Consider the following 7,975-nt stretch of genomic DNA (forward strand, 5'->3'; position numbering starts at 1 on the left):
CTATCGCGAATCAGTTTCACCTTCTGTTCAGACTCTTTAATCAAGTCAGGTCCAAACAACTGGCGGTCTCCAACTTCATCCCACGACAATGGTGTCCTGCACCTTCTTCCGTACAAGGCTTCGAAAGGGGACATCTTTAAACTGGTTTGGTAACTGTTGTTGTAAGAGAACTCTGCATATGGCAAATTGTTGTCCCAACTAGATCCGTAATCTAGCACATAAGCTCTCAGCATATCCTCCAAAATCTGATTGACTCTCTCGGTCTGTCCATCTTTCTGTGGATGAAAAGTTGTACTGAATTCTGGCCTGGTTCCCAAGGTTTCGTGCAACTGCTTCCAGAACTTTGAGGTAAACTGGGTTCCTCTATCTGATACGATACTCCTTGGAACTCCATGCAGACATGCGATCCTGGTCATGTATATTTTTGCCAACTTTGCACTGGTATAGGTAGTCTTCACTGGAATGAAATGAGCTACCTTTGTCAAATGATCGACTACAACCCAAATCGAGTCATAGCCTGAACGTGTTCTGGGCAATCCTATAATAAAATCCATGCCTAGCTTATCCCACTTCCATTCGGGTATCGGCAATGGTTGTAGCAATCCTGCTGGCTTCTGATGCTCTGCCTTCACTCTCTGACATACATCACAAACTGCTACACACTCCGCAATATCCTTCTTCATTCCGGTCCACCAGAAATATCCTTCAAATCCAAATACATCTTGGTATTTCCTAGGTGAATCGAATATGGTGAATCATGGGCCTCTTGCAGTATCAACTTCCTGATATCTGGGTCACTGGGCACGTAAACACGGTCTTCAAACCATAGGGTATCTTGCTCATCCTCACGAAATCCCTTAGCCTTTCCCTTGCTAAGTTTCTCCTTAATAGAAGCAATCTCCTTGTCAGTCCTTTGGGCTTCTCTAATTTTATCCATCAATGTAGACTGAATCTCCAATGCTGCTACATAGCCTCTCGGGACTATTTCTAAACATAACTCTCGAAGATTTTCGACTAACTCCCTTGGTAATTCTCCCGTCATTAGGGTGTTGACATGACTCTTACGGCTTAATGCGTCGGCTACTACATTAGCCTTTCCGGGGTGATAATGCAATTTCATATCATAATCCTTGATGAGCTCCAACCATCTCCTTTGTCTGAGATTCAACTCCTTCTGTGTGAAAATATACTTCAAACTCTTATGATCCGTATACACCTCGCAATGGTTTCCAATCAGAAAATGTCTCCAAGTCTTCAGTGCATGCACTACGGCTGCTAACTCAAAATCATGTGTGGCATAATTTAACTCATGAGGCTTAAGTTGCCGTGAGGCATATGAAACAACTCTCCCTTCCTGCATAAGCACTGCTCCAAGTCCTCGACGTGAAGCGTCGCAATACACCTCATAATCCTTGGTCTGGTCTGGCAACATCAACACTGGTGAAGTAACCAAACATTTCTTCAACTCCTGGAAACTAGCCTCACATTCCTCCGTCCATATGAACTTGGTATTCTTCTTCAACAACTCCGTCATAGGCTTCGCAATCTTTGAGAAATTCTCAATAAATCTCCGGTAGTATCCTGCGAGTCCAAGAAAACTCAGGATCTCTCCAACTGTTGTTGGTGCTTCCCAATTGGTCACAGTGATAACCTTTGTGGGGTCAACTGCTATTCCTTCTCCGGATATAACGTGTCCGAGGAATCCTATTTCCTTCAACCAAAACTCACATTTGCTAAACTTGGCATATAGTTGATGTTCCCTGAGTTTTCCAAGAACCAAACGCAAATGTTCCTTATGCTCCTCTTCATTCTTTGAGTAAACTAGGATATCATCAATGAACACTACGATGAACTTATCCAAAAACTCCATAAACACTTTGTTCATCATGTTCATAAAATATGCAGGTGCGTTAGTCAGACCAAATGACATAACGGTATACTCGTACAACCCATAACTGGTGGTAAAAGCCGTCTTGGGTATATCCTGTTCCCGAATCTTCAACTGGTGGTATCCTGATCGCAGATCGATCTTGGAAAATACCTTAGCTCCTTGCAATCGATCAAATAGATCATTGATCATCGGTAGTGGGTACTTGTTCTTGATTGTTACTTCATTCAATCCTCGATAATCGACAACCATCCTTAACGATCCATCCTTCTTCTCCACTAGAAGTACTGGCGATCCCCAAGGTGAAGAACTTGGGCGAATATAACCTTTATCCAGTAACTCCTTAATTTGCTTCTTAATTTCCACCAAATCCTTTGCAGGCATCCTGTATGGTCTCTTCGATATTGGCCCTGTGCCTAGCAATAGCTCAATCAAAAACTCAATGTCTCTATCCGGTGGCATGCCTGGCAACTCCTCTGGAAATACATCAGGGAATTCCTTTACCACTGGTACTTCCTCCTACACAACTCCTGTTAAGCAATTTTACTTGAGTCCTCTTTGGCACATGTCGGGATACATACTTGATCCTTCTCCCTTCTGGGGTGGTAAGCAAAATTGACTTACTAGCACATTCAATATTCCCCTCATACTTTGATAACCAATCCATGCCTAATATCACATCCAATCCTTGGGATTCCAATACTATTAGGTCTGAGGGAAAAACATAGTTACCAATCCTTAATGGTAACCGATCACACCATAGACTAGCCATATATTCTGCTCCAGGCGAGGTTACTAACATGGGTGACCTAAGGGCTTGGGTTGACAAGTTATACTTATCCACAAATCCCCTTGAGATGTATGAATGCGATGCACTAGTATCGAAAAGAACGAGTGCAGTAAATGACTTAACCAAAAACTTACCTATTACTGCATAAGGCTGAGCTTCAACCTCCTCCACGCTAACGTGGTTCACTTGTCCCCTGTTGAAAGGGTTTGGCTTCTTCCTAGAGCTTCCATTGCTATTTCCATTTTGTAATTCAGGACATTCATTGGCATAATGTCCGGTCTTCGAACACTTAAAGCAAGTGACTTGGCTCAGGTCTTTCTTGGCTGGGGTTGATGGGTTGGTGCGGTTCTGGTCGTTGCTTCCTCCATTACCATTACCATTCCTGGGGCCATTGTGATTGTGCGAGCTACCTCCTCCATGGGTATGCTGAAAATGTCCTCCCGGTCTAGGGGTAAAACGTGGCTTCTGCTGAGCTCCTGAATTTTACTTTCCTTGTGCATACTTTCTCTTGCGATTTTCAATTTGTTGTTGCTTCCCTTTAATCATAAGAGCACGATCTACCAACTCCTGGCAGTTGTTGAAGGTTGCTACCATCAACTGCATGCTCAACTCATCATTCAGTCCTTCCAGAAACTTCTCCTGCTTAGTTGCATCCGTAGCAACGTCATCTGGGGCATAACGTGCTAATTTGCTAAACTCCTCCATGTACTGGCCAATTGTCCGTCCTCCTTGGCGCAAGTTGTGAAACTCACGCTTCTTCATGGCCATAGCTCCTGCTGAAACATGGGCTGTACGAAAAGCCTGCTGAAACTGGTCCCATGTGACAGTATTGACAGGGAAAGTGGCTGTGAAATTCTCCCACCATGATGCTGCGGGTCCTTCAAGCTGATGTGCGGCAAACTTCACCTTCTCCACATTCGTGCATCCTGCTGTGGTCAACTCTCTAGCTGTCTTGCGAAGCAAATCATCTTCTACTACTGGCTCGGTGCTACTGGAAAACACCGGAGGATTCAGCCTAAGAAAACGGGCTAAATGATCAACAGGTGGTGGTGGTGGTGGTGGATTGTTGTTGTTCCCCTGATTCTGATTCTGGACTAGCAACTGCATCAATGTGTTCTGCTGCTGGATCAACTGAGTGAGCTCCGGTGGAAAGGTAAATCCGGGGTCATGTCTCGGAGGCATCTGAGGGTTTAGAAAAGATGAGATTTAAGAATAGAGGGGGTCTAAAGAGAAAACACTACCCATATGCACATGAGGCAAAAGCAAACAATTCACTTCATTCATTCAATCAAACAAGGGCATACAATCGATCTAACTATCGCAAAAGTGCTCGAACTATAATATTTACATGGTGGACTACTACTACTGATGAGGTGGTCTACTAGAAATATTCTTCGGTTGCAGACTCCATGATATCTGCTCCGGCTTCATCAACATAGTCATCATCGCTATCATCTGGATCCGAGTCGGTGTCGTCGATGATGATGTAGTCTTCCGGGCGAATCTCCTTGGGTTCTTCGTCTTCATCTACTGGTGTAGGGCCTCCCATAAATATCCCGATCTTCATTATTAGGTCGGCATTCTTGTCCACTAATACTTCAATTTCTTCTTCATAATCTTCACGTGTAACCTTGAGTTCTTCCTCCAGTTCCTTGATTCTTGTCCTTGCCTTCTTCAGGTCTACCATGTCGGTGCACATCTGGTTCTCCTGTCGTCGAATGTGCTGGTTTAACTCCTGGATAAAAGCTGCAACTGATCTATCCTTCCTGGTGCTGATCATCTCCCAGTGCTCATCTCGGCATCCACAAATCTGGTAGATAGTATTCTTGAGATCATTGCGGTAGACTTCTCCAATGCGTCCCATGGCGATGTGAGCTGCCATGCTCTTTCCTAGACTCCAAGTTGGGGCATCAAAAGAAAACTCTATGGGTTTAGTGACTGGCATGAACGTCCTTCCTGGAACTTGAACTTGAATCATCCAGCGCTCTTCTTCAGGTAAAGTGGCGTTGTAGGTTCTGGTGAAGCTTGGTACTCCTATGTTCAGGTATCTAGTGACTTCCTTCAAGTGACGTCCAAAGGGTGTATCTTCATCCGGTTGCATGAACTTGTTCCTTGCATCCGCCATCCTAAAAGAGTAGAAAAGATGAGGAGTCAGAAGAGAAGAGAGTAGATAGTGATCTAGGTCTTTAGCTTAGAGGTCGTGTCCTACAGTCAGCATGTGCTCTGATACCATCTCTGTAGCGACCAGACCTCAAACGGTCCAATCTCTATGCTCCGGTGTCATCCTTGGATCAGTAATGCTGACACCACACAGTACTTATTACAATAAATATGGCTTAAGGCCATCTAATAACGATAACAGCGGAAGGCTTGGAAGATAAGTGAGTCCATCAACTCCAACGGCATCACTGAGTATAGAACCACGACCTAAAACTCCTTAATCATCATCTGAAAAGTCTGCAACATTAACGTTGCAGCCCGAAACGGGTCAGCACATGGAATATGTTGGCAATGTAACACATAGAGAGTAATGGAATGAAACAGCTATTCTATATGCATATTTGGCTGGTGGAAAGCTCTATGGTTACAGTTTTGCGAAAAGCCAATTTTTCCCTACTGCAAAGGAATAAATTTATTTAACTATCATGGTGGTTGTTAAACATTGAGAATGGTTGACAGCATCCTCAATCCCAATTAAGCATCATCATTAACAAAACCCAACAAAATTAATTTAGAGTAACATGTTGAGATTCACATGATAATCCAAGTACTAGATACTCAAGATGTCCATAATCGGGGACATGGCTAACCATGATTAGTTTATACACTCTACAGAGGTTTGCGCACTTTTCCCCACAAGACTCGATCACCTCCATTTGGTTTCTCGCACTACATGGTGTTTGAGAAGACGGATGACCGAGACATAGTCTTTCAGAAGCGCTAGCACCTTACGATCGGGTAGACCGTACCACCTACATCCCCTACATCTGCTAGTCTACCACTGTAAGAGTTCGCATGACTTAGTCAACTATGCTAGAGCCCATAATAGCTTGTGGCTGCACACGGAAGTTTCTAGCATGAATAATCTCATGATCCCTTTGAGCCTGGGTGGCGGTCCAAAAGAAAACAGGCAAATCCTGGAATACCCAGGTGCCTCAATCCACCCAGATGTGTGTTAACGTTGCCACCTTAAATAAGCCATTAATTAACAATGCTCACATCTGTCATGGATATCACTCACCTAATCCACGTCTACTAGCATATCATGGCATAATAAGCAAACGTAGAAGTAACTCCCAAAGATTTGATAATAAACAGGTAATAGGTACTACCTCAACTACTTCCCATCCCACAATTTAATTAGATCCTAATCATGCAATGTTTGAGGATTTGATCTAATGCAATAAAACTGGGTAGTAGGAGGTATGATCAAAGTGTTACTTTCCTTGCTAATGATCCGCGAAACCTAGAGATTCGAAGTAACAGGTGGCACACTCCGGATATTCTATCGTAGACAAACAAATTAGCATACAATAAGTACTCATCTAATGCACAGGTAAAACTCAAATAAGAGATCTAACCAGAAGGTTCAACTTAAGAACTCCGGTTTGCAAAAAGAATCAAATCAAACGAAGCAACGAAAGTCAAACGGCGAAAGAAAACAACTTTGTTCTACTAATCTGGATCTAAGGCAATTTTTACAGTGGCAAAAACTTGTTTAAGTTGGTTAAACGGATAGAGGGATTCGAGACGAAACTCCAGGCGCTTGAATCACCTGATTCCGATAAATGAGCGAAACGTTATACTAAAACGAACATCGGATCAGAAATCACAATCAAAAAATAATCGCGGAAAATCCGAGAAAAAGAAAAACGACGAATACGTTCGTTAAAACGAACGAACGAGCGAACACTCGTTATTTAGACTAAACCAGAAATAAAACCGATCTAATAAAAAAACGGAACCTAAAAAAACCGGCGAAAACCGACGGAAAACCGATCGTTTTTTTCGAGAAAAACTGGGACGCGGAAATCGAGGCAACCTCGGGCGGCGGTCGACGAGGCGGCGGGCGGCGGCTCCGGCGAGGCGGCGGGCGGCGGCGGTGGCGGCGCTGGCGCGGGCGGCGGGCGGCAGCGCTGGCGCGGGCGCGGGCGGCAGGCGGCGGCGGACTAGGGTTTGGCTCAGGGCTGGGCTGCCCCGGCTTATAAAGCCTGCCGGGCCAGAGTCCCAGGCGGACACGGCCCGGTTAGGTCGGTGCGCGTTTTTTTAAATAATTACGCGCAGAAGAAAAATAAAAATGAATACTAAATAGACTCCAAAAATCCCGAAATAAATTTTTTCCGGGCTTCTAAAATCAAGCCGCACAAGGTGAACATTTATTTGGGGCCTAAATGCAATTTTGAAAAATGCACATTTTTCCTAAATTCAAATAAAATACCGAAAAACTCTGAAATAAAATCTTATTTGATTTTATTATTAAATCCTCAATATTTCTTTATTTTGGGAAAGTCATTTTATTCCCTCTCTCATATTTTTTGTAATAGAAATAATTGATGATAAAATAATTAAAATCAAATGATCCTATTCTCAATTTTTGAGAAAACTCAAATATGAAAATAACGAAATCCCCAACTCTCTCCGTGGGTCCTTGAGTTGCGTAGAATTTCTCGGATCAAAACCGAAAGCAAATAAAATATGATATGCAATGATGATCTAATGTATAACATTCCAAGTTAAAAATTTGGGATGTTACACTTCTGGGGCGACAGTTAATGGAGAAGGTGGCCTAGCCGGCTCAGATGCCAGTACTGGCGGGTCTTCCGCTGGTTTTGTTACCTTTGCCTTCTTGGACTTAGCTTGACCTCTAAAGAAAAATATTGCAGGATAGTCAGCATTAAGATAACAATTGATCAAACTCAGAAGAAAAAAGGATTTTTAATTACCCAGGAGCAGTCTTGAAAGCCGGAAATTGTGTTTGTTATGAGTCGCCTGAGGAACAAGACACCTCCTGAAAAGGTAAAAGAAAGGATTTAAAAGAAATGCAAGGAGCAGGATTCATTAAAACAAGTTAGGGACAGTAATAAATAAACCTCGTTCGAACGTTTCCGAGGAGTCTATTCAAGGACGACAGCCGGCTCATCTTCAACCTCAACTTCACGGCGGCTTTCATGCTGCTGCTTTTTCAAATGAAAGTTGGGATCCAAGTGAGCTAAGGGATTAGAAAACCTTACTTTACGGATCACTCATCGAACTTTGTGTCTTTGTAAGGGCTCTGAGTCGGAGGAAATGATAGTTAC

Source organism: Triticum aestivum, chromosome 4A (genome assembly GCF_018294505.1).
Source record: "Triticum aestivum cultivar Chinese Spring chromosome 4A, IWGSC CS RefSeq v2.1, whole genome shotgun sequence".
NCBI lineage: Eukaryota > Viridiplantae > Streptophyta > Magnoliopsida > Poales > Poaceae > Triticum > Triticum aestivum.